This window comes from Elephas maximus, chromosome 3 (genome assembly GCF_024166365.1).
Source record: "Elephas maximus indicus isolate mEleMax1 chromosome 3, mEleMax1 primary haplotype, whole genome shotgun sequence".
Classification (NCBI taxonomy): domain Eukaryota; kingdom Metazoa; phylum Chordata; class Mammalia; order Proboscidea; family Elephantidae; genus Elephas; species Elephas maximus.
Genome location: NC_064821.1, coordinates 50,534,929 through 50,561,313, shown reverse-complemented (window position 1 = coordinate 50,561,313; position 26,385 = coordinate 50,534,929). Strand labels below are relative to the sequence as shown.

Sequence of the window (26,385 nt, the reverse complement as noted above, 5' to 3'; positions counted from 1 at the left end):
ATCAGGGGGTGGGGGAAGTAGGTGATGGGAGCAGTAGAAATTGAGGTAGAGTGAAGGCAAGGCCAGCCGGCCCCTCCATCGGTAGTTAACCCTCTGCAGTCTGGAGTTGATGGGCCAAACTTGGTCAGAAAGATAATTAATACGTAAATAAATCAAGGAAACAAGGGGACCCCAGGCATTGGGCTATTGCCCAGGGCTCAGGAGCCCAGCTTGGCTCCTGTGCAAAAGGGATCCCCACCAGAGTTACGGGCCAGGAGGCAGAACGCAGGCCCCTCCTGCTTTGTTCTTAAGGAGCCTCGGTGGCTCCAGTGGTTTGCGATTGGCTACTGACCCAAAGGTTGGAGGTTCAAACCCACCCAGCGGCTCTGCAGAAGAGAGGCCTTGCGATCTGCTTCCGTAAAGGTTGTTGTTGTTGTTGTTAGGTGCCATAAAGTCAGGTATGACTCATAGTGACCGTATGTATACCAAAATGAAACGTTGTCTGATCCTGTGTCATACTTATAATCGTTGCTGTGGGAGCCCATTGTTGTAGCCAATGTGTCAGTCCATCTCCATGAGGGTGTCCCTCTTTTTCGCTGCCCCTCCTCTTTACCAAAGCATTCTGTCCTTCTCTAGCAATTGATCCCTCAAAGTGAGCAAGACAAAGTCTCGCCATCCTCGCTCCTAAGGAGCATTCTGACCGTAGTTTCTCCAACCCTGTGGAGCGTTTCTACTCCATGACACGTGGGGTCGCCCTGAGTCAGGCCGACTTGAGGGCAGTTAACAGCAACATCCTGCCTCACTCTTAAATGCCCCCATTCGGAGCTGTTTGCTGTCCTGCCCGGCCCATTTCCCCAGTGCTGCTGGTGGCGGGAGGCAGAGGGAGTGGTAGTGTGCTCACCTTGAATCTTTGTGCCCTTGACTAGTCCTGCTCTCCCACCTGGCCACCTGGCCAGCCCCCTTCTCCAGTCCCCTGTTCTTCTTCCTCCCCTTTGGTTGCCCATTGATGCCCACTTTCTGTACACTCTCTGACCTTGAACTTCCCTGCGCCCTTCTCATTCTTTGCCAGCCGTCCTCCCTCTCCCCAAATGGAAAGTTTTCTGGGGGCAGCAGAAATGAAGCCTGGAGTTATTATCACACACACTCGAAATAACCCAGAAAGCTGCTGGGCCCATATTAGGGCATGAGGTCCTGACCAAAGCTGAGTGAATGTGCAGTTTTTGATAGGCAAATGTGACCACCTCATGTCATACCGGTTTTCCCTCACCTGTCTTGAACTCTAGACGGTTTCTGGGGCAGACAGCAGGGGCGGGCTCCTTTAGATGTTTCTGGAGCCCCCCAGGCTCTTGGGGAGCGTAGCCGGGGAGGCCAGTTGGCAATATCCAACTTGTCCCCCCCCCCAGTCTTTCTGCTGTCACCAGCCCCAGAACCATGACCCCTACTGTCATATCCTGGTTACAAAGACATTTAGATGGTGATGATGATGATAATGATGGTGGTGGTGGTGACGGTCACTGCTACTACTTTTTGCACATAGGAAATGTGTAGACGCTTTGCTGAGAGCTGTGCACTCGTTATCTCCCTGAATCCTCGGCACAATCCTCTGCGATAGGCACTATCATTGCACAGGTTTCATAGATAAGGAAACTCAAGCTCAGAGAGGCCAGAGAACTTGCCAGGCATTGCCCAGAGAATTTAGAACTCTCCCCGAGCTGCGCCTGCGGCCAGAGCCAGCTATTCATGGCCAGGCCACAGGCCTCTGGGCCGGAACACCGGGAACTAGTGAGTATCTGGCTCCTGGTGTGCACTGAAAAAAAAAAAAAAAAAATTTGCTGTAGAGTCACCACGATCCCATGTGTGCAGAGTAGAACTGCTCTATAGGATTTTGAAGGAGATCACCAGGCCTTTCTTCCAAGGCACTTCTAACTGCCAACTTTTCAGTTAGTAGCCAGCATTTAACCATTTGCACCACCCAGAAACTCAGTGAGCACCCCGGCCGATTCTTGTGTGTAAGTGCACATTCTACCCCAGCTGTGCAAGAGGAATTCTTTTAAGACACTGCCTCTCCACTGCCCACCTGCCTCTTCTTCACTTCATGAGAAGCCCTAGCCACTTTCACAAGATTGTGCCTTCCTCCTGAAGGGCTGGGGCTGCTTCTAGTAGGTTCTGTGAGCCCTTTAGCCCTGGAGGTGCTGCTCCAGGTCTGTGAGAATCACCCGAGGTCTTTGTGGGCAGTTTGCTTAGGTTCTTCTGTTCCCACACCTGTGGGTTCTTCCTCGCTATGCCCAGTTCCTGAACACCAGGCGGTCCCTGAGGGCAGGGGCCAGCTCCTTGGTTGAGCAGTGAATCTGCTGCGTTCTCCTGCCCTTTACCTTACAGGTGGCCCAGCCTCTCCTCCTGCTCTGGGTGGGACCAGACACCCCAGAAAAGCTTGTGGCTGGTATTTCCTCTTGGAGATCCCTTCTCCCAAGTACCCAGCTTCCCAGTGCTTCATGTATGCAGCCTTGGACCTTTGCCCTGAACTTCAGAGTCCTTTCTCTTCTGCCACCGTACTCCATCCCACCAGCCACAGGGTGTGGGCAGGACGCTGCTCCAGGTCTGAAGGGAAGGCAGTGTGGTGTGGTGGAAAGAGCAGGGGCATTCCATTCAACTGCTTTGAATTCTAGCCCCTGCCTTTATGAGTTGTGCACCTCAGATGGATCACCTCATTCCTCTGCGCTTCAGTTTCTTCACTTGCAAACAAAAACAAAAGACTCATTGCTGTTGAGTCAGTTCCAACTCATGGCGACCCCATGTGTTACAGAATAAAACTGCTCCGTAGGGTTTTCTTGGCCGTAGTCTTTACAGAAGCAGGTCACCAGTCCTTTCTTCCACAGCACTTCTGGGTGGGTTTCAACCACCAACCTTTAGGTTAGCAGCCAATCTCAAATCACTTGCACCACCCAGGCTCCTTCACTTGCAAAAAGGGGGCAGTAATTCCTCTTGTAATCCCTGGGTGGTGCAAATGATTAACACGCTTGGCTGGTGACCGAAATGTTGGTGATTTGAGTCTACCCGAGGTACCTTGGAAGAAAGGCCTGGCAAGCTGCTTCTGAAAAATCAGCCATTAAAAACTCGATGGAGCACAGTTCTACTCTGACACACATGGCGTCTCCATGAGTCAGAATCAACTCAGTGGCAACTAGTGGTTTATAATGCCTCCTGTGGGCAGGGGCTGAGGGATGATTGGGCTTATCTTTGCTGAGTGCCCAGGCATAGGGCTGGGATGGAGTGGGGACTGGGTTCTGCCACCCAAGACTCAGTGGGAAGGTCTGCAATGGGTCCCCTGGGCTAGGAACGGAGGTGGTTTTTTCCCAAAGGCAGCTGGCAGCTGTGCCCCAGCTTGTTCCTCCCCCCTCCTTGTCCCTCTGGCTCTCAGCAACTTCATCTAGCTGCTTGTGCTCCTGGCAGGGCAAGGCGGGGATGGAGACAGGGGCCTAGTGGCCCTTGAATCTGGGGTTTTTGGAGAAGGGGCCTTGGGTGCCCCCCTCGGGGAGCAGGTGGACAGGCTGGGTGTTTTATGGAGTCTGGGGGAGGCCTACGGCAGCTGTATCTGTTAAATGCCAAGAAGCCAAGTTGGCTTAATATGATTGTAGCTGCTGCTTTGATAAATCAAAATAATTAAAAATAATAAATTTGATTCCTCAACCAACAGGCTGTGTGTGGGCGCAGGGCCTGGGCTGCCGAGCCAGGGCTGGGGAGGTGGGAGGGGGCACAGGGACACAGGAAGGCTGTCTTGGTGGAGTCACGAATGGGGAGGTGGAAGGGAGCAGAGCCTAGAGGTAAATTCTGCAAATTAATTATCAGGGGAGGAGCATCTCTCAGGGGCAAAGCTGCCATTGAGCTGGGCCGGAGCCCCAACTGGGCCTGTCTGGTACTGGTTCTGTGACCTCGGGCCAACCTGAGTTCTCTCATCTGTCAAATGGGGCGATCGTTCTGCTCCCTCATAGGGCTATGTGAGGAGGCAGAGCTTTGCCGAGCCCGTGGCAAGCAGTCAAGCCTGACTGAAGGGATGGATATGGCCCCTTCTCCACCCCATGTCGAACGGACCCAGTAGCCCCTGTCGTCCCATCCTGCCAGCCGCTTTGGTACTGCTGTGGTTGAGCCATTGGAAACCCTGGTGGCGTAGTGGTTAAGAACTATGGCTGCTAACCAAAAGGTTGGCAGTTCTAATCCACCAGGCACTTCTTGGACACCCTATGGGGCAGTTCTACTTTGTCCTATAGGGCCACTATGAGTTGGGATCAACTTGACAGCAATGGGTTACGGGTGGTTGAGGCCTGGTGACCCCAGCATCTGAGCTACCTCATAAGCCATCAGCTTCTCTGGGACTCCTCCTGCAGCAGGCTGGGTCCTCACCCAGAATTGTGCTGTGTGTGAGGATGTGCCCTGCTGCAGGACCCTCTATTGATAACTCCCTCCTGGTTCCACATTTGGGTCAGGAAGTGCCATGCCACACCCTGCACCTTTGCCCTGGGCCTGAGTCCCTGGTATAGTGGGTGGGAGCTGGAAAGGGCAGCTGGGCCCCTCGGTTTCCCACCCTTCCCCCACCCCCGCCCGTGTCCACCCATCCACATCCTCAGAGGCCGTATTTGGTGTCTGATCCAGAAGTTTCTGAGCAGCCGGAAATCTGAACTGAGTATAGGAGGTAGGGGCTGGTGGGGCAGGAGGCACAGAGTGTCTGTCTCTTTAAATGCACTTTGTGTCAGTGTGATAAGGAATTTGATGGCTTTATCAGAAATACCAAAGCTTTATTTAGCAGGGTGAGGCTCACACCACTCAGCTCCACACAATCTGCTGATAAATAGCAAAAAAGAAAAAAAAAAAAGCCCAACAATTCACCAACACCCCATTAAAGCGGGGAGGAGGGGAGACAAGGCAAGCAGAGAAGCAAAGTTGGAAGTTTTGGAAGGATTGTGAGTTGCAGGCTGTGGACTGGGGTGGGGTGGGTGCAGTGGGAAATGCAGGGGCTTTCTGGGTAAGTGCTAACAGGCAGGCATTTTTCCAGTCTCCATTCCAGGCCTTTGTAGATTTTTCTATTATTAGGTAAAAATACTATAATTGTTTTCATTCTTCCCGAGAAAGGGCCAGTTAAAGAGACATGTCCTCCCCAGGGTCCTGATCTTGGCTGGTTTTATCCCCTGCTCCTTTCCCCTAGCCAGCTCAGCCCATCCAAGTCTCTAGGTGAATCCTAAGGTTTGTCTTCTGGCCGCCCGGCTGGCTGTGCTGGTGGAAGCAAGGCCAGCCTTAGGGAAGGAGAACTGCTGGACCAAAAACAGAGGAAACTGCCCAGGAGTGGGAAGCTGCCCCTCCTTGCAGCTCTGAGAAAGGGGTCCTCCTCTCTGTACAACGGGGCCGAGGGAGCTGGGGCAGGAAAGGCTTGAGAAAGCCCATTTAGGACGGCACTCAGCCCAGGTCACGTGGGGAAGCCGCAGGAGTGGTGGCATAGCCCTGCCTACCTGTGGCATTCCAGAACTTTCTGTGCTACCTGCCAGTCGGGCAGCTCTTGAGGAGCCCGTCCACCCTGGTCAGCGTAGATTCCTCCTGCCTTCTAAAAGGTCAGCAAAACAGAATGATGGCATTTCCATTTCTCGCTTTCGTCCTTCTTGAACCTTCTCTTCCCACTCTTGGCGCCTGTCTTCTTGCTCCTGCTTTCTCTCAGGGAGCCCCTTCCCTTCTGATCTGGCTTCTGTTCAGCACACCAGCTCGGGCACAGTGGCACTTGGTATCCCTCTTGACTGTCCACACTCCTTCCTTTGCCCTCCACTTCCTGCAGATTTTTTGAGGTGAGCAAACCAGATGTAAGCTGCAGCCCCCGCCCACCCGTGCCCCGTTGTATGTGCGGTACATTTCTGCCTCTTCAAACCAGCTTGTGCATCTGACATTCTCTGGAAAGGAAGGCAGGAGTAGGAGAGCCACATAGAAGGGGAGCAAGGTGGGTGTTGGGGGAGATTGGGCAGGGGACCTCTCTGTTTTTCAAGCTCCCCTGGGGGTTTTTCCAGGGGTCGCCTCTCCTGGCCCCAGACTCTCAGGCTCCTCTCCTCTTTCTAATGACTCCATAGTCCAGCAGAGCCAGGGGCCTGGGGTCCTAGGTTCCAACTGCTTCTACCATTGCACACCCAGTGTTCCTCTTGACGGCTTGTACGGTTGGTTAAGCAAGAGAGGTCTCTGCCCACATGGTTGTCCCCAAACATGGCCAAGGAACCAGTGCTTTCTGGGCCCAGGAGATGACCCCTCCAACGGGATAGAGGTTGAGTGAGGCCAAAGGATGCTTCAGGACAGTTTTGAGGAGCCCAAAGTGGGACCTGCTGAAGGTGAGGGTAGGCAGAGTTTGAGCATAACTCTGGGCTGAGTGTCCTCCCCCTGGAGCTAAGGAGGAGCTGAGCCTGTGCGCTCATGTTGTTAGCTGCCATTGAGTTGGTTCCAACTCATGGCAACCCCATGTACTACAAAACATTGCCCAGTCCCGTGCTATCCTCATGATCATTGCTATGTTCAAGTTCATTGTTGCAACCACTGTGTGTTTTAAGTAACTTTCAACCTAGGGGGTTCATCTTCCAGCACTATAATGAACAATATCCTGTTGGAATCCATAGGATTTTCACTGGCTAATTTTTGGAAGTAGATTACCAGGCTTTTCTTCCTGGTCTGTTTTAGTCTGGAAGCTCCACTGAAATCTGTCGACCATGGGTGACCCTGTTGATATTTCCAATACTGGCGTATGGCTTCCAGCATCATAGCAATATGCAAGCCATCACAGTAAAACAAACTGACGGACGGGTGGTGGGCACCCTCCTGACTCTCCCCAAAATCAGTTAGTAGAAGGGAGCCCTGGCCAAGGTTAGTCCAGCAGGCCTACTGCTGGTGGCGGGTCAGTCTCTTAGGAATCCCTGGCTTTCAATAATAGAGGAACAGGATTAGCCCAGCTGCTTGGGGAGGGGAAATGCTGGGCGGAGAAACAGGGGTGCTTGGAGGAGAGGGTGGGTGGGAGCTGAGCTGGCTGGGGACAGGGCAGAGGGTGGAGGAAGCTGTAGAAAGGCTGTAGCCTGGAGACAGACAGGAGGAGTAAGTGGAAGTGACAGGGTCAGGCCAGACCTTTGTCCTGCAGCCTGATTAGAGAGTCTGCCCTGGATTTCTGAAACTTTGGGATGTTGTCGGACAAACTGGAGCTTAATTCTGTCAGAGCGCCGGAGAGATTAGAATTGACATCCTGGGAGCACATTCCTGGCTGGGCAGAAATCCAGCCCCCACTGGGAAAAACCTGTGAAAGCATGGTCTGCCCAGCGGTCGGGGGGCTGTCAGCCCCAGGGGCCACTCCAGCCTTGTAGGCCTGAGCCAGGGGCCTCCGGAAGGCCGTGCCATGCTGCCGGAAGGCTTGGGCCTAGTGGAAAGAATGTGGGCTCAGCATAGCCCCCTCTGAGCCTGCATCCTGGGTCTGAGCCTTTTCCTAGCTGTGCTGCCTTGGGCAGAATGCCCAAGTTTATTGAACCTCAGTTTGCTCATCTCTAAAATGGGGCAAGTCTTTCTTCCAGACTTGTGATGACACCCATCTCAATGCCTGGTGCATAGCAGGCACTGAACTGCCCTTTCCTTTCAAGTTGGAGGCGTAACCACAGTAGCTGAGAGAGACTTTTCTTCATGCTCTGAGGGAGGTGGCATAGCCAGGGCCTGCTGGAGGGGGAGGAAGATTTCCCTTGTTGAGGGCCCTGGCACTGGGAGAGTGCACAGAGAGCCAACCCAACAGGGCACTCCAGCTCAGGCACTTGGGAGGTCCCTGCCCCCTGCGGCCAGTGGGTCCTTCCCATCAGCCAGCTTCCCTTCAGCCTCCAGAAGCCCAGGAATAGCCTTAGAGGTGACGTCATCCTTCCCTAAGAGCTCCACAACCCCACCCCAACTAAGACAGCTGAGGGAACCAGATGTGGGCCTGCCCTACAGGAGCTTTCAGTCCAGGGCGGCTCCTGTTGGAAGATGCAGTGGGGTCGGGTGAACAGGATGAGGCTGAGGACCATAGCCCCATACCAGGCTGCTTCGGGAAGAACAGGGCACCCCCTCTCCACTTCCCTCCTGATCCTAATGACTTTTAAATATTGGTAAATATTTTGGCTCCTGCAGGCTCTCATGGCAGAGAGCAAAGCTGTCTGCAGTTCAGGACCTACAAATTATTTATTAAAGATCTGAGATGCGGCACAATTATGTGGAAAGAACCCAAAAAATTAAATAAATAAGGTGCAAAATAAATAAATAACAGCCACACTGGCCTCTTGAAGGCTTGGGGAGCCGAGCGCATGATTGCCGTCTTGATGAAATCCCCCCGGATGTAATGAGCTGATTTTCTGCTGTTAATATTGCATCTGCTGATGAAGGATTCGTTAGGATAATGGAACGAAGCTAAAATATAAATGACTCCCTGTCAAGAAGCAGCTTTTGTTTGTTGATCTCCTGACAGTTCCTGGGCCAAGGCAGGGGTTTGTGTGTGCACATGCATTCCGGAGCAGGCAGGGCGAGGTGCGAGGTTGGGGGGCTGCTCCCTAGGGTCTGGCTCTCTGCCTGTCTGCTTAGCCTCAGCTTTCCCAGTGAGGTGGGACTCCCCCACTTTGGGGAGCCCTAAAGCCCTGTGGGTAGGACAGTCATCAACTCAGACCCTCCCTCCCCATCCGGAGAGCAGTTAGTTGCTCTGGTTACCGGGCCACAACGAAGTTATCTGGGGAGCAAGACAGAGAGAAGGCTGAGTTGAGCCACACACATATGAGAAGGAGCACAGCTGTGTGTGCAGGGAAGGGTAGAATGTGGGGGTACAGAGACAGAGGCATTCGAGTGAGATTTCCTAAGAAGAGGCCCCATCACTGGAAAAATCTGTTGTTGTTAGCTGCCAGCAAGTTGCTCCTGGCTCATAGCAGCGCCATGCACAAATGGAACAAAACGCTGCCCAGACCTGTGCAGTCTTCATGATTGGTTATGGATCGGACAGTTGTGATCCATAGGCTTTTCACTGGTTGATTTTCAGAAGTAGATTGCCAGCCCTTTCTTCCTAGCCTGTCTTAGTCTGGAAGTTCCACTGAAGTTTGTTCAGCATCATAGCAAGCGTCCACTGCCAGGCAGTGGTGACTGCACATGAGGTGCCTTGGCCAGGGATCGAAGCCGGGGCGCCTGCATGGGAGTCGAGAACTCTACCACTGAACCACCATAGCCTCCAGAACTACCCCTAGCCTTTCCATATTGTATTTTCTCTCTACAGTCACAAAGCACACTTTGTGGAGGCCCAGGACTCTAGAAATACACCAGGCAGTAGTTCAGGTTGTTCCTTAGAAGTGGGGGGAAGATGGACCCGTCTGAAGCTATGATGATTCCCTCTTATGCTCTAGCTCTGGCTTGTCCCGTACTTCTGCTGAGCTGCTCCATGGGACCAGCTTTCTTTTCTCCCCAGCTTCTTAAAGGCGGGGACCCTAGATGCTAAGAGCAGGTAATATTTCCTGAGCACTTACTATGTACCTGACCGTTTTCACTGGAGCCGTACAACAACCACCAGAGTGGAAGCTCCATGTAGGTAGAGTCTAGGTTGACCACTGTTCTCTAGGTATAGGACAGTGTCTAGCACATGGAGGTACTCAGGAAATGCTTACTGAATGAACTGCCTTTGAGGTGGGGACTCTTATTGCCCCATTTTCATTTGACGAAGCTGAGGCTGAGAGGGGCTAGCAGCTTGCCCCAGTGGACCACATGGCAGTAAGTAGCAGAGGCAAGATTTAGACCTGACTCTGCTCTTTCTCTTCTCTCTTCTTCCTCATGCCAAGCACAGGGTCAGGCGCACAGCATCGGTTCAGTGAGAACCTGGTGTTCTCTATGGAGCAGGGACAGGAGCAATCTAGGGCTCTCTTTACCTGGCGGAGGAGCTGGGGAAAAGCCCAGAGTAGATGTCATCTTTCTGTGCCAAATACTCCTCCCAGCACCAAGAGAAACCTTCTTGTCAACTCCTTGACCAGAACCACTCCTCAGCATAACCTTTGAGGTCCTCGTTGTTGTTAACTGTTGCTGAGTTGCCCTGTCTGAGGGCGATCCCACGCACGATGGAACTAAGTCCTGCCCAGTCTTGTGCCATCCGCATGATCAGGTGAGGATCAGATCATTGTGATCCATAGCATTTTCATTGGCTTATTCGACTATATGGCAGTGGGTTATTTTCAGAAGTAGATGGCCAGGCCTTTCGTCCTAGTCTTCTTAGTCCAGAAGCTTTGCTAAAACCTGTTTAGCATCATAGCAAAACGTAAGCCTCCACTGACAGATGGGTAGTGACTCTGCATGAAGTACATCGGCCGGGAATTGAACCCTGGTGTCCCACATGGAAGATGAGAATACTACCACTGAACCACCACCGGCCCCTCTTGAGGCCCTTAGAGAGAGGAAATAGCAAACCAGGCCACCCACTCGGACTCTTTTCCTGGGAACGGTCAGAGGCATCTCTGCTTTGATGGGGCTGGACCACTGGGAAATAAAGTGGTTCTTCCTCCTGGGGGGCAAGGAGGTCCAGATCTTCTCCTGGAGCCCTGGAAAAGGAAGGCAGGGCCCCCATCCCCAACCAGTTCCCTGGCCAGTCCTGGAGGCTGGGCTTGGATCAGTTCTGAGATGGGAAAAAAAGCAGACAACTAGATGTGGGAACTGGGTGGGGCCACACCTACCAGAGGAACTAAGGGTCCAACTGGGGAGATCTGAGCAAAGAGGGTGAGCGAGAGGGCCTGAAGTTGGTGCTGAACCAGCAAAGGCTTCACCAGCTGCAGGAAGGAGGGGTCATGCTAGATACCTGTCTGATTTTTTTTTAAGTTATTAAAAACGTTTGCCTGAGCCAGAGCTTGAGAGAACAAGGTGGGAAAACCCCTTTTCTACCCCTAACTCTGAAGAACCCTGGTGGTGCAATGGTTAAACGCTCAGCGGCTCGAACCCACCAACCGCTGTACAGGAGAAAGATGTGGCAGTCTGCTCCCGTAAAGATTACAGCCTTGGAAACCTTACGGGGCAGTTCTACTCTGTCCGTTCTAGACGGTCTCCGTGAGTCAGGATCAACTCAATGGCAATGGGTTTTACCCCTAACTCTTAAGGAGTCCTGGTGGATCAATGGTTAATTGTTCGGCTGTTAACTGAAAGGGGGTGCTTTGAACCCACCAGTGGCTCCAGGGGAGAGAAATCTGGAGATCTACTTCTATAAAGATTACAGAGAAAACTCTACGGGGCAGTTCTCTGACACATGGGATTGCTATGAGTCAAAATCCACTCAAGGGCACCTAACAACTCCTCACTCCTGGGCCCTCCTTCTTGACCCTATTCAGTTTTTTCAGGATTTCGGCCAAATTCCAATCAACACTGTTTGGAGAAACCTGAGAGCCAATCCGGAGGCCCCTCCAGTTCCTGAGTCCTGACACAGGCCAGCCCCCTGCCCCCTGTCTGCCGCTAGGTGTTGGGCTGGTTCCTGGAGGACAGGCCAGTGCCCTGGCTGTCCCTCCATCTAGATCCGGCACCTGCTGGATGGGGGGGCTCCCACCTCCCTCATTGTCCTGCTAACCACTGTGTAAAAGTTCCGGGCTTCCTTTGACCTTTCCGTTTGGCCTGGTTATGCTACAGGTGCTCCACATGGATGTCCCCTGGCGTTATTGCCAGGGTAACTGCCTGGCCCTGCCCTGGCCTTTCTCCCCCAGCCTTCCTCCCCTGCCGCACTTTGTATTCGCTCCTTCTTGCTTTTCCCCTCTACTTCTCCCTCCCTCTCTCACTGTTTTTTTTTTCCCCCCTTCACTCTTTTAACATGGTTTTCCTAAAAAGTTTTTTAATCAATCAAATTTGAGGCAGAAAATAGGTTTTGTCACGCCTGGTCCCAGGGTAGTGTGACTCTCACTCAGGCTCCTGACAGCTCCTGAATGCAGGAAGGAGGCCAAACAGAATATTTCTCCAGGAAAGTGCCCGTTTCCATGACGCTGCCCCTTGTTGTCTGCCCTGCCCCCCTCCTGGAGCTGCGGCTGACAAGGCCCCAGCCCTGTGAAAGGGCCCTAGCTGAGGAGAGGGTGTGCTATGGATGCCCAGTGGTGGGCTGGGGGAGGGGGTGGAGACGGCATTGGAGGGGTAGGGGCGGCCAACAGCTGCCCCAAGCCTCCTCCTTGGTCTGGGAGGGCTGGGAGCAGGTAGGAGCGGCTGGGACCGGGAGCCTGGCCTGGGCTGCATAATCAGCCAAGCCTCATAAATATGGAGCTGAGGGGCCGCGCGGGTGAGATGCTCCGAGGCCCTGTCCTGGATAGTTGGTGGCTGCAACCAGAGAGGACTGTGGATGGATGCGGCCCTGGTCTTGGTACGATGCTGGTCCTGGCTTTCCACCCTCCTTTTCTCCTGGCCCCCTCTCCTGAACTTATCCTCCACTCTCTGCCCCTGAGGGCCCCCTCTCCACTTCCTGGTCTTCTTTTCTGCCATCCCTCCAGCCCAGAGGAGCCTCTGGTCCCTCCTGCTCTCAGCCCACAGCCCCCCACCTAGAGTCCCTGCAGGCCTCTGGGTCTTCCCACTTTGTCCTGCCAACACTTGTCCCCCTTTCCATCTCTGCCTTTCACCCTCTCCTCTCTCTTCTCACTCTCTTTTATAATTAATGATTAGTTTTAATTGGTTTGCTTAGGCAGCCTGACAGCAAATTAACAGAAGCCAACCCAGGGCTGCCAGGCTTGGGTGGGGACCACTGTGCTTCGGCACGGGCCAGGGCAAGGAATGGGCAAGGCTGTCCCCACAGCCGGTGGGCTGGCAGGGTGGGCTCTTGGAGGAAGGGCTAGGTCACACCTGGGTGGCACAGCGGCCAATGGGGAGAAGGCAATAGATCCCCACACGCACGCACAACCACAGCATCAGGCTCACACGTGTCAACTTGGCTTCTCTGGGCACTTGTTTTTGTTCTCCTCACAACCCTTCATGCAGAAGACATTGCCCAGGTCTGTGAAGATGAGGGTTAGGTGAAGGTGGGCAGGTGCTCTGCCTGTAGTCTGGGGTAGGGTTTGATTCTGATCACTCCATTCTCATTTGTGCCACGGGCCAATGGGACCAGTAGCTCTCTGCCTGTGGGCACAAGGTCCTGCTTTTCCGCATAGACAGGAGGGAGGAGGTCACAGGCTGTCGTCATGATTAACTTGGCTGCCCAGTTAGCCTCCACAGCCTGCTAGCTTCAGGACCCAGTTCTGTTTCTGATTTGCTGTGCACTGCTGCATGGAGTCTGAACCTTTTGGGTCCTCAATATTCTTATCAGTGTATGTGGGATTAAGAACTTCGGATGGGTAGACAGGTGGATGGATAAATGGATAGCAGGCAAAGAGTAGGCATGTTGGCATTTCTTATGCAGTCTCTGCCATGATCAGCCCTGAGCCCCTAGAAATGGGAAGAAAAGGCATTACTCTTCTTTCATAGCTAGGAGGGATTTCATTTAACTTCAGCCTTCCTGAGTGTAGGGCCCTGCTCACCTCTGGGTCTTCCTGGCTGTGGTACCTCTCCCCTGGCCTTGCAGAGTCCTTTCTAAACTGCACCAGCATTCTGATTCTCCAGCAGGCCTGAGTCCACCCCATCACTCACTCTCACGGGCCTGAATCATACAGAAGGGACAGTGAGAGGCAGAGATGGGCAGATGCTTGGACAAGAGGATGGACACAAAGGTGAACTCCTGGGTACTTTCCAGGCCTCTGCTGGGGTTCTGGAATCCATCAGTGTCCTAGGTCCCACACAGAAACCGCCTCCCTGCTCTTGTCAGCCAAGCCACCTGTTTCAGGGCACTCAGGACAGGACCCCAGTTTGAGTCCTGGTCCCCGTGCAGAGAGCATCTCTGCCCCTCCCACCCCTCCTCTGCCCCTGGCCAACTCCTGGAAAGTTTCCTCCTCGATTGTTCTTGTGTGATCAGATCTGCAAGTTGCTCTCTAAGCTTCTTGTCACATTTTGACTTAATGAAGTGCAACTGCTGAGGGATTTGGGTTCAGCGCTCCGGTCTCCCACGCTCCCTTGTTGTCAGAAAACAGGGGTGGTTGGGGACAGCAACACCGCGCTGCAAGTCGTTATCATTCCGGTCAGTCTGTTTAACACAAAATTAAACAAAGAACTAATTAGTGCCTCATGAATTAATAAATGCACAGTTTCCGAGGAGGATGGGAGGGGAAAAAAAGGTGGTAGAAGGGAGATACTGGAGTTGTGGAGTTGGGGGGCTTTGGGGTGTTCAAGAGAGGCTGGCCAGGGTGCCTGGAGAGATCTCAGGCTAGCAAGTGTGGGATGGACAGGGTGGTGAGAGCGGTCCATCTGGGGCCCTGGGCTGGTGGGATGTGACCTCTGATACCACACCCACCAACCCGCCTGCCCAATACCTCCCAGTGGAGGCAGGTGACACCCCCTCTCTTGTTCCCGTGCCTCTGCCCTGCTTGCCCCTCCATTTCCTCCAACTCTTCCTCTCCAACTTTCTCCCTTCTCCACCCTTGACCTCTTTTCCCTACTTCTCTCTGCTGTCCCCTATCTCAGTTGTCCTCCCAGCTTTCTGCAGCCCCCATCCTCTCACTATCTGGATAGGCTGGGCAGAACAGCACCTATCAGCTGGGCAGTCGGAGGCCCAAGGGGCAACCCTCCCCAACCTCTCCATCCCACTGGGCCCTCAGCCACCCACAGCCCTGTGTCTGACAGGGTGGACTCCGCCCCAGTGGGCACCCTCCGCCCAGCCGCCCAGCAAAGACAGCGAGAGCTAGCAGAGGGCCTAGCCCCTCCTCAGGAGGACTTGTCAAGAACAATTAGTGTTATCTGTCTAAATATGTCCTGGGAACCGAGAGAGTGGGCAGCGGGACTGGGTGGCATTCCGGAAGCCCAGTCCAAGGTCACCTCACCTCCTGCAATCCCCCCAATCTGATTTGGGGATTACACAGCCTAAGGAAATTGGTGTTATTCCTCTTGCATCATTGATAAGCCACAAAGGAGGGATCGAGGAGAAAAAAATGTAATAAATAGAAAACCCTCCCTGAGCAGGGGCGAGTTCTGAGGTCCAAGGGGCAGGGCATGGCCCAGACCTGGGCAGGTGGGCCCAGGTCAGCAGGCCAAGGGCTTGGTATTCGTCTGTCCACATAAGGAAGCCTGTCTCCTTTAACCCTGGCTCACCACACTCACTCTCTGGCCTGGAGAGCCTGGAACTGGCAGGCTGGGCTGAGTTGTGTTAGTTAAAGACCCTCCGCCTGCCTGGACCCCCAGTGTGGGTTGTTGTACCTCATCAGTAGCACCCCAGGTGGGCCATGCTGTGGGGCAGCCTATCCCTGTGGGCTGGGGCTTCTTGGTGCCTTGGTCCCTGGCCCACCTTTGCCCCTCTGCCACCCACTTGTGATAGCTAACAGCTTTGGGTTTGTGATTTTAACTTGCAGGGGCCGGGCGGGGGAGAGTACAGGAGAGGGGCGGAGGGCTGCTCTAGTCTGCTATCATCCACAGGGACCCCTGCTCAGCCACAGTACCTGCACAAAAGCTCCTATGGGAGCATGTAGGCCCCATAACCAGCACCCTCCACCCCCCAGAACTCCCACCTCTGCCTCCAAGATGGAGTGTGCTCAGCATGGCCCTGTTTACTTGGGGGCATCCTGAAGACCTCATTTGCACTGTGATCTGCCTCTACCAGTTTTTAAGTGTTTTAAGACTTTGGCATACACTTGAATGGGCCCAAATTTGTGCCGACTCAGCATGTCTGGATACTTTGACCTCCTTGGCCTTCCTGGGGTACCAGCCCCTCGCCTGTAGGGTGGCAGGGGCACACAGCAGGCACAGTGGGTGTGCAGTGGGGTCAGGGGCTTCCTTCCTTGAAGACCTGCAGGCTAATGGTGCTCCTTTCTACCTCTCCAGGATGAAGTGACGCCCTGAGCTGTGTGCGAGGAGCCTCTAGGACCCAGTACAAGGTAAGGTCCGAGTCCCGTTCATGATCCTTTCATCCTGCCCCCGCTGATGGGCACCAGCAGGGAGCAGTGTCACCTGGGTTGGGCCGGGGCATGTCTGGTACCCAGGGAGGGAAAGAAGAGGGAGACAGGGAATTGGAGCCAGGCTGCCTGTCCAAGACTAGCAGAGAAGATGGGCTACATCAGAAGGTTCTCAGTTTGGATACTGGGCTGGGAGTGGGCTGGGAAGGTGTCAAGAAAATGAGGAGTGAAGGGGCATCTTTGGTGCCAGGGCTGGGGCAGACCAGCAGGCACCATGCCCGGCTCCCAGCAGCATCTCTGCAGTGCTGTCTGCCCTCCCGGGAAGCTCTGCTTATAGCTCATGCTTAGAGAACCGAATGGATGTGAAAACCTTTCACTCCATCCTGGCCTCTCTCACTGGCCCCAGTGGCCTCCTCCCTCCTCATTGAGAGGCTGGCAAGGGATGGGGCCGTGGACCTGACGTTGGCACGAGGCAGCCGGGTCCTACCTGTGCCCAGGTCCAGGGTTCCCCCCAACTGGGCACACCGGGCTGCCCTGGCCTGGCCCAGCCAGGCCTGCACAGGCGGCCTGGGTTCTCCTGGTGGTGCAGGAGCCGTGGGGCCACCGGGCCTCAGGCCCCAGGCAGCGCAGTGTCAGAGGTGACCGGTGGAACGCCAGTGTTATGTAAATAGCGGGGCCTGCCCGGCGGGCGAGCTGGCTGGCTGCAGCCATCCATCATCCAGCGCGGCGGGGCGAGGGACAGACGCGGCACCGTGCGCCTGGCTCCAAACCTGTTTGTTTTCCCTTTGTCTCGCGCGTTTCGGGGGCCTAGCTGCGACGGGCTCCGGGTTTTGTCCTGATGGCCCCCTCCCCCCAGGAGGACAGGGGAAGGAAGGCGGTTTGCCTGGCTCCCACCGCGGCATCTCTTTCGGACTTCAAAGGCTCCCCCCAGCATTGTCTGCGCCGGCAGGCAGTGGCCCTGAAAACGTGATCAGAGGCGGCCTGGTGTAGGGCAGGCCCGGCCAGCGCCCTGCGCTCTCGCTGGGGCCCATGGATTCCTCCCTTTGCCGCCAGCACCACCCTGGTTACAGCACTGCTCCTGGCCTCTCCCCACACCTCTTGTTCCCTGTGGCCAGTCCGGCCCCAGGCCCCCATCCTGTCTTCCTCCTAGCTGCTGCCTCGCTCCTCTCTCAGGGAATCAAAGATCCTAGAATTTTGAGTGCTGGACATCTCTACCTCTTCCTATCCTCTGTGAGAAACTGAAGCTCAGTGGAGGGCTTCTGTGATGCCAGAGCTGGGACCTGGACATCTGTTTCCCCGGGCAATGCTTGTTCTCTTTCCTTTTTCTTCTCTACCCTATGCTGGTCATGAGACTTTGCTTCCCCTGAGGCCTCTGACCCAGAATTCTGCCCAGCCCTGCTCTCTCCTCCATGCCAGCTCTGGTGGGCTCCAGCTTGGATGGCATCCTGGGGCAGTGGGATGGAGCCAGGCATCCCAGAGCCTCAAAGGTGTGTCCATTCTCTGGAGCAGGGGGTGACAGACTACAGCCGGAGGGCCAAATTTGGCCCACTGCCTGATTTTGTAAATAAAGTTTTATTGGAACACAGCCACACCCAATGGGTTACATATTGTCCGCAGGTGCTTTTGCTCTACAGTACCAGAGTTGAGGGTTGCAACAGGGACTTTTTGGCCTGCAAAGCCTAAAATAATCTGGCCTTTTACAGAAAAAGTTTCCCAGCCCCTGGTCTAGAGGTTCAGGCTCTTGCTCTGTACTCTGGTCTTCTATGGGATTGCTCTGAGAGGCCCAGGCATTTGTCTGGACCCTGCAGGCCTCTTGCAGTAGTCCTGGTCTGTTTGGGGGATCGCCTTCTTCCTACGTTCCTAGGGCCTCATCCTCTGCTCAGTCCCGCCTGCCTAGAAGTCCCTGCTGTTTCTCTGCTTGACAGCCACCCTTTCTTTAGAACTCTTGCTGCTAGTGTTCCAAGAGTCCCACATGTCTCTCTCTGGTAGCCTTTAGTGAGCCCTTTAATCTCGGATCCAGAGTTTTCTCTTTTGTTAAGGTGAGAAGAAGAATACCAACTTTGCAGGGTTGTTGGGACAAGTAAGTGAGCTGATGTGGCTGAGAATGACCAGCCCAGGAGCCAACAGATAGTGAGTTCTCATGTCCCCTCCTTCCCTCCCTCTCTGCTCCCTCCCAGACCCTGAGTCTCCTAGGTGTTGGAGGCTGCAGGTTCCATAAAATTGTCCATCCTCTGTCCCCAGGAGCTCTGAGTCTGACTCCTTGGGGGAAAGCCAGGCTCCTAATCCCAGGGAGCATTGTTGAAGGTGCTTCCCCATGGTGGTGGCCTGGAAGCTGTCAACGTTCTTGGGTCAGTCCCGGGCCGACCACTTGCATTGCAAGGCCTGGAAGTTGTACAACCTCTCTGATCTGTAAAATGGGGACCCTGTCCACCATGCTGTCTGCTCCAAAGGCTGGTTGCAGGGAGGTACGGGATGCTTTGGGGAAGGCTGTGAAGGTGGTGTTTGCAGGGACTGCTGGAATGAAGCAGGCCGAAGCGTGAGTCCGGGTCCCAGTTGGGCCTGCTCTGGGGGAGGTGGAAGTAGCCTGCAGTTCTGGCTGAGCAGGCCCTGGGGGTCACTCTGGGTGCTGGCTCTGCAGCAAGTCAGGAACCAAGACTGCTCTGCCACCTTACTACTGCTGTAAGCTCATCTGGGAGCCAGGCTACAAGCCTGGAGGAAAGGCTGGCGAGCAGGAGGGTGAGGAGGAGAGGGAAACTGTCAGAGGTCTGAGATGGAAGCGGCCCTCAGCCCTGATGCACGAACTGGCCACCCGCTCCTGCTGGGCCTCCCTTCCTCTCCTCTTGCCGTGGCCGCCTCACCTTTTTGACTCTCTCTGTTCTCCTCCAAGCCTGCTCACTGCATCCTACTAGTTTCTTTCCCTCCTTGCCTTCCCACCACCCATACCGCCCCCTCCAACTCCATGGCGAGCTCTCTCTTTCTGTCTCTCTCTCTCTCCTTTTCATCTACTCAGAAGGCTTTACTTTACTTCCTTGTCACCCTAATTGATTGCATTAACCTTTCAGCGTATTGGATTTCCCCGGCCTCGTGCAGAGAGCCCTGCGCAATATGCTTATAATCTGAGCCATAATGGACAGTTTGCAGTCAACAAGCCTCTTCCCCCATCGGTCCCGTTGACATCTCTCTTGCCCCAGGTCACCAGGGCCCCTTCCCCCTCTGGCCGGGGTGGGCAATAGAATGGGGCTGGGAGAAAGTGGACACACTCTCGGAACCCTTCGATGGATTCCCTGCCTCTCCTTTCCCTGGCCAGGCCTCCTTTCCGCTTTGCTTCGTGCTCCTGGGACCCTCTCTGTCTAGTGAGGAGCTGATGGGGCCAGCTTGGATTTTGTGAATAAGGGTCCCTAGATTCCACCCAGATTGTTCTCAGGGCAAATCATCTCTCCCTTACTTGCCCAGGAGGCTTTGGGGAAAGATGTTAGTGACCAGGAGGTGGAGGGTGGCTATGAGGAGGAGTCTGAGATCTCTGGCCCCTGAGTCAGCAAGAGGCCTCTATGGACCTTCTGGAAGCTGGGCCCCTTCCTGGAAAGGGTGTAGGAGCACAGGGGAGACAGAAAAAAAGGGGTCTTCCAGAGCCCAGGGAAGAGAGGGACAAAGACCTACAGGGTTGGCCATGGGGGAGAGATGGCAACAGCTTCTCCAGGTGGGCCAGGATGCAGGCACTCAGATGGCAGATTCAGCCCTGTGTCCCCACACCAAGCCTGAGGTCATGTGACTTGGGTGTGTGGTAGAAGATGTCACAGAGTCTCTATTTCCATCAGGCATTTGGCACTTGCTGTGAGCAGACCTACCTACCCGCGTTCGTCAAAGGAAGACGGATATACGGGTGGCAGGTTTCAGCAGGGGCCCCATGCCGACAGGACAGTAAGCGGGAGAGAAGTCTCTGTGGGGCAGGGTGGGCTGACTTGAAGGGCAGGCAGGAGAGAATGAGAACCAGCTTCTCAGGCTTAGAGGAATGGGCTCCCTCAGGCTGGTTGCCAGCTGGACATCTGCTTGTCCAGCAGTAGGCCAGAGGTGCCAGCTCCATGCGAACCCTGGTCCTGGGAGCTCAGAGTGGCCTGGCCCCCATCTGTCCTGGCCAAGACTGCCATATCTCAAACCCGCAGCTAGTCAGCAGGTCTTCATTCAAGACAGGAGGGCTGTCAGGTTGGATGCATTAGTGTCAGGCCCCAGAGCAGGACAGAAGCTCTCATTGGCCCTGGTGCTACATCCTCCCTCCTTCCTAGTCCCTCTCCCACCCTCTGCCTATCAAATTCTCCTTCTGACCACCCACCCCCTTGCCTCCCATCACTCTGTAACTCTGCAAGGCAAGCTTGGGCAAGAGGGGGCCAGGCTTTGGCCCTTCCCATCCTCTCACAGGGATTTTGGGGGTGGACAGAGGGCACAGCAAAGAGAAGCCAAGCAGCGAATTAAAGTTTGGTGATTGTCAGTGTCAGGAGAAGCTAAATAACCCTGTAACTAGTATGAAGGTGAATTCACGGTCTGCTGCACATGGAAAATATGAGCACTCTGCAAGACAGGGAATGCGTGTGGCCGAGGCGGCCGCCTGCCATGGTGGGCAGCCACCTCTCCAGGGACCTTCACAGGGCAGCAGGAGGAGGCCGTGGACTCTCCCATCCCTGCCAGCGGGCAGCCACCCAGGAGCCGAAACCAAGTGTCGTGGGGCAGCTCAGCTGCTTGATACTGGCCTGGGCTCCAGGGAACCAGGGAGACATTGGTAAGCACCAGGCAGTATACAGTCATGGACACCGGGCCCTGGGATGCCCACCCATCAGTCCTGACCCATACTGGCAGCTCATCTTTATCAAGCACTTACTTTATGCCAGGCTGTGTGCTATGGGCTATGCAGAAGTTCTGTTTTTCTTCCCCCTTATTTTGTAACTGCTTTCTTGTGATATAGTTCCCATGCCATAAAGTCCATGCTTTTCAATGGTACAATTCAGTGGTTTTTAGTATAGTCACAGCATGGTACAGCCATCACCACTATCTAATTTTTGAACATTTTCCTCACCCCAAAAAGAGACTGCCGATTAGCAGTCCCCCAGCCCCAGACAAGCCACTAATTTTGCTTCCCTTTTGATGCTGAGAAAATAGAGGTTCAGAGAGGGTCAGTGACTTGGTCAAAGTTGCACAGCCAGGGAGTGGGGGAGCTGGGGTTTGGGCCCACCAGTCAGACTCCAGAGCTCCATGTGGGACCACACGGATGTCCTGGCTGGCCCCTGTGCACATACATGCCCTACCACATGTTTCTAACAGTATGGGCTCAGGCGTGTATATGCACCATCCCAACATGTAGGCCCAGGTGGCAACATGTATTTCTCCTCCGCTCTCCAGGTACGCTTGCCATTCTGTTCAGAAAAGTTTCACACCCATCAAGAAGACAGCCAACCTCCCCTCTTCTGGAACGCTCCCTTTGCTGCTAGAGGGGAGTGTTGGCACAGGAGCAAGGAGCTGAACAGAGGAGCTGAAGTGGACAATGAGACCTAGAGGGTTTCGGAGTTTTAAAATGAGAAGCCCCTATATCTCCTGTGGCTGATAATTGTAACTGAAATAAAATGCCAACAGCACATTCCAGAACAGGTCCCTGCCCGGGTTGGGGCCATAGGCTGGGCTGTGCCCACAGGGCCAGTGTGACTCGCTCAGTTCCTCTCCATCCGTCCTTCCTTCTGTCTGTCTTTTACTCTCTCCTCTGCTTCTGTGGTGTTTCTTCCTACTGCTTTTCTTTCCACACCCCCTCCCTCTCCTTCACACCCAAAACTTACAAATAAACAAATGCTTCTGTGGCCTTGCTCTTGCACTTGCAAAATTTGGGAACTGAAGTGACACTGTCACTGGCTCTGATAAGAGAGATAAGAATGCAGAGGAGAGACAAAGGGAAAGGTAGACATGAGAGAGAACCAGGATTTGGTTTGGGTTTTTTTTCCTCCTTCTCTCTCCCTCTAAAGCGGAGGATCCGGCCGGGCCAGTTTGGATATTTATTAAGAAAAAGCCAAAGATAATTAACTTTTTTGTTTTTGTTTTGTTTGCGGGTGCCTCCCCTGCTGGCACTCCTGACTGCCTGGCAAATTAAACCTGCTCCTGCTCCTGGGCTGCTGGGCGCCAGCTCCTCTGCTGCCGGCCGCCCGAGTTGGCCAGGGCCATCGGCCGCCCACCTAGCCACCTCCTTGGATTTCAGACCTTGGGTCAATTTATGCTACCTCTGATGCCACCTCCCCAGGCTTTCCTGACTCTCAGAACACCCTTTAGAGCAGGGTAAGTGGCCTGTGGGAGGTGGGGAGGGTGGGAGGGGACAGGCTACTCTTTGGAGTTGTGGCCAGCACTTCCCTAGGAGGTCGGGGTAAAAGAGTGAGCCTCTCTCATGGGACAAGGGTATTCCGTTCTGGCCAGGCCAGGGCTGTTGGCTTCCCAGGAGAGGGTTAAAAGGATTAGCCAGGGGTGCAGGGAGAGACAAGATTTGGGCCATGTCAAACGCTACCTCTCTGGTACACCATGAGAATCCACGCCCCTAGGAACAGTCTGGAGAAGATTCTGGGCCGTGGAACCATCCCATAATATCTCTCCACTCTGTACCAGCTCCGTCTACTCCTGCCTCTGACCCAGCCCACATCATCTGGGGCCTGGCAGAGTGGTTAGAGAGTAAGAAGCTGACTGCCTCTGCTCTGCAGCCCCAGAACCACTCAGAGCCCTGAGGCCAGACCACACCCTAGGCCTGAGCCCTGTCCATTGTCCCAAGAAGGTGGCAGTTATAGAAGGCTTGGTGGGGGACAGGGTTGAGGGCATCCCAGGAGCCAGGACAGCCAAAGTGAGGAAGGCAGGTCCTCCCCAGAGGCCAGCACAGCCCAGAGCTGGCTGGGACTGAGGGTGTGGTTTGCCCTTCGGTTTAATTAATATGCCTCGGGCCCCTCCCCTGCCTGGGCCCTCTCCTCCCTCTGTCCCCCTGGCTTCCTTCCCACCAGGGAAGTAGGCAGCCACGGGAGGTCCCTCCAGGTGGGGAACCTGCTTTGGAGCTGGGCACAGAGAGGAGGGCATTTTTCAAGGATCTTGCTGCCCCCCGCCCCCTGCTTTTTTTCTCTGAAATGTAAGGATGCGCAATTTTTTTTGGTTTCAATTTAGCATTGGAGAATTTTATAATTTAGTAATTAAAATCTCTGATAGGCTTTAGAAATTGCGGCTAATTGAATTTAATGGGAAGATGATTTTCAATTTTATTTGATTACCGGGACCCCTGGCATCGGTATTTATGGGAAAAAAATGGGAAATGTGCTGTGTGGGCTAAGATGGCATAATTGAATTAGGGATAATCGGATTTCTCCGTCATGAATTTCACTATAATTTTCCTATAATTTTCCATTAGATATCTAGTTTACAAATATTCACAAAGAAATGAAGCTCTTTCGGAATGGAGATTGCTGGCTAACAGGATTAGAGGGCCGAGCGTGCGGCTGTGCCAGCCCTATACGGCCATAATGCAATCCCTGCGTCTGCTTTACACGTAGCGTGGCCTCAGCTCCTTGTTTCGCCACCCACTCTGCTGCTCCTCTCTCCCCTTTGTTTCTTCCTCGTCCCTGTTTGTCCCTTGGCCCAACACCCACCCATGTTGTGACCCACACCCTCTAGTGCCCTGTGGACAGATTTTCCCATCCCCCTGCCCATACCATACCATGGTGTCTCCCAGCTTTGCCTCCACCTCCCCACCAGCGGCTCCTGTCCACAGTCTTCCCTCACTCCTGCTCCCCCTGCCACCTTCCCTCCATCACATGCAAACACACAACCTCTCTCACAGGTGCGAACACGCTGGTTCACATGCACACACGGTCCTTTGGCCAAGGCTTCTGTGCCCTGGCCCAGTCGCCTCAGAGGGAACCAGTTTATTGGGATCCTGGGGTGGGGTGCAGAAACAAAAGAAGCTTTGTTCCAGTTTATGTGAAAGTTACAAATTCAAAATGAGAGCAGATAAAGCCTGGGATACCTGGTGTATAAACACGCTGGTGAGTGAGAAGGCCCCAGGCTCGGGAGGGAGACAGAATGAGTGGGCACACTGGGGGTGCAAGGGGAATGGGAGCCAATGATGGAAGCTGATCGGGGTGAGCTGAGTTGTCCCTGGTACTGATGTGGGGTGCTGGTGGGTGGGATTGCTTTGTAGGTTTCCAGTCTTCTTTTTCTGTTGGGTGAGTGGTGTCTAGGAGTAACTGGTGGCTCTGTGCCTAGGGCCTGGAGACCAGTAGGAATTGTAGCATTGGGCTTTCCATCCCCAAAATCCCAGGCATAAATATCTTTACTGTAGTCTGGGCCTCAGAGTTGAAGAGGTGTCACTGTGGTAGTGGGAGAGGTAGTTGACCTGGAGTATCTTGCTGTCACCACTTCAGGGTGGTCAAGGCAAAATTGGGCCATGTCCTCAAAAGGTATCCAGGCCTTTCCCCTTCATACAAGCACACACACCCAGAGAAACAGAGAGATGAATCTGGGGACCCCTGTATTATGCGACCTCTGACTCACACCCCCACGACCTTGATGCCTCAGCCTCCTTCTCAGACCTTCTCAGATCCCGCAAAGCTGGCCTCCTTTTCTGTCTTCTCTGACCAACACTCCTCAACGGGAGGCCCCTTGCTCTTGGGCCGGGCCTGTTAAACCTCCTGAGGTTGACTTTGGCCATTCTCTTGGCAGCACAGTGGCTTTCCAGGCAGCCCTGTGCCTACCTCCACCACTGGCTGAGCCCGGTGGGTCCCTCGAGCTGGCCCTGCCTGCTCTACCTTCCTTCCAGCCAGTGCTCTCAGGTCTTTGTCCACCAGGGGCCCCAAAGTTATGGGGAGGCTAATCTAGTTGGCCCTGCCTAGGTAGTTAGAAAACTCTCTTCCCTTCCCCTCCCATGCCCTCCTCAGGGGTAAGGCCCTGTACCCTGACCACCATCAGCAGAAGCCCAGAAGGGTATTCAGAGCCACCAACAGGTCATGTGGGTCATGTATGCAGGGAGCACCCCATATGTACAGACTTCTTACAAATGCACCCAGAAATCACCCTGTCCTCCCCAGCCTCTTCAGGCTTCCGTCTACACCCCAGATGGGGAAGCAGAGGCTTGGAATTGGGAGCTGGGTGTGGGATCGCCTGTGGTTACAGACCCACAGCCTCAAGGGAATAGAGTCCTTGTTTTGGGGAGTCTTGGGTAAGAGAACCCAAAGGCATGTGTGTAGCCCAGAGCAGCCAAGGTCACAGACAAGTTTTCAATCCCCTCTGGGGAACAGAAGCACATGGTCCTCTTGACCCAGGTGCCCTGTGCCAGCGGTTGAACTTCCAGGCCCAGCCCTTGGGAAGCATGTGGCTTGGTTTTTTAAGGGGCTCTCTTCCCTTATTTGGGGTTTTTAGGGCCAAGGGAGGCTCATCAAAGCTCCTCAGCCTCTCTGGGGCTGTTCCTACACAGGGGTGGGGCAGACCTGAGGGTGGACGGCTGTATGGCAACCGGAAAAGGCAGTCAAATAGGGGAGGATGCTAAACTCCATGTAAGGCCCTTTGGAACTAAAGATCAATCAGAAAAAGGACAAAGAAAAATAAGGGGAAAGTGGGAGAAAGAGTAGATTGTTAACTCCCTGAGTTTTTGCCCCAAGGCCTCCCTGGGCCTCTCCCTTTGCAAAATAGAATATTGCAAAACTAGGCCAGCGCCATTTTGCTGAAAGCTGCCCAAAGACCAGAGAGCACCTGGGCCCTGGGCCCTGGGCCCCTCTCCTCATCTGAAGGCAGTGTGGCCTCTCCTGAAATAGGGGAAAAGAGGAAGAGGAGCTAGAAGGGACAGAGAAATGGAGGGGGGCAGTGAGGGGTGTGTGTGTGTGTGTGTGTGTGTGTGTGTGTGTGTGTGTGTCTTTCATTAACAAAACTGTCCAACTCCCTTGCTCACCTGGCTGCCTCTTTCCTTGAGCCCCACCAGACCCCAGGGTAACTTGGGTCACTAAAACTTATGGCCTCTCAGCATAAGGCTCCAGCAGGGACTTCTGGGAGTGTGTAGGGGCTATGGCAGCAATACCCATCAAATTGCCTTCTCTGGGGAAGAGGAGCAACGAGAGGACAAAGGGCCTGGTCCAGCGACGAGCTGGGAGAGAGAGGAAATGAGGTCCATGTACGACGGGGCACAGGGCCTGACCCGGGGCCAGGGGGACAGGTGGTAGGACGCTTGGTTGAGGGGTGCCCGTGCTCTGTCTGCCAGGCCCATCGTGGGACCCGGACAAAGTCAGAGGCTAGAGGGAAGAGGGCAGGAAGGAAACCCAAGTGATGCCGTGGTTCTGGGGTGGGGGTGCTCCCAGGAAAGGCTGCCCAGGGGGGTGAGGGCAGCAGAAAGAGGTGCTTCCATCCTCGCCCCGGCGCCAGGCTGGTGGCTGAACCGCGACGCAGGAGGAGGGGA

General features: G+C 54.4%; 1 protein-coding gene across 8 annotated transcripts in view; it reads left to right on the top strand.

The window, feature by feature from the left end:
• The window catches only part of CASZ1 (castor zinc finger 1), a 161,996-nt gene that overhangs the window by 77,345 nt on the left and 58,266 nt on the right, over positions 1–26,385 (top strand). For 5 of the 8 annotated variants that reach the window (XM_049877903.1, XM_049877896.1, XM_049877897.1 and 2 more), the window contains one exon: positions 15,874–15,926. The gene's annotated coding sequence lies outside the window, so the exon portion shown is untranslated. Of the gene's footprint in view, positions 1–5,018; positions 5,805–5,849; positions 5,954–15,873; positions 15,927–26,385 lie in introns of those variants that run through there. The other 3 variants (XM_049877902.1, XM_049877900.1, XM_049877904.1) reach the window with 3 other exon arrangements.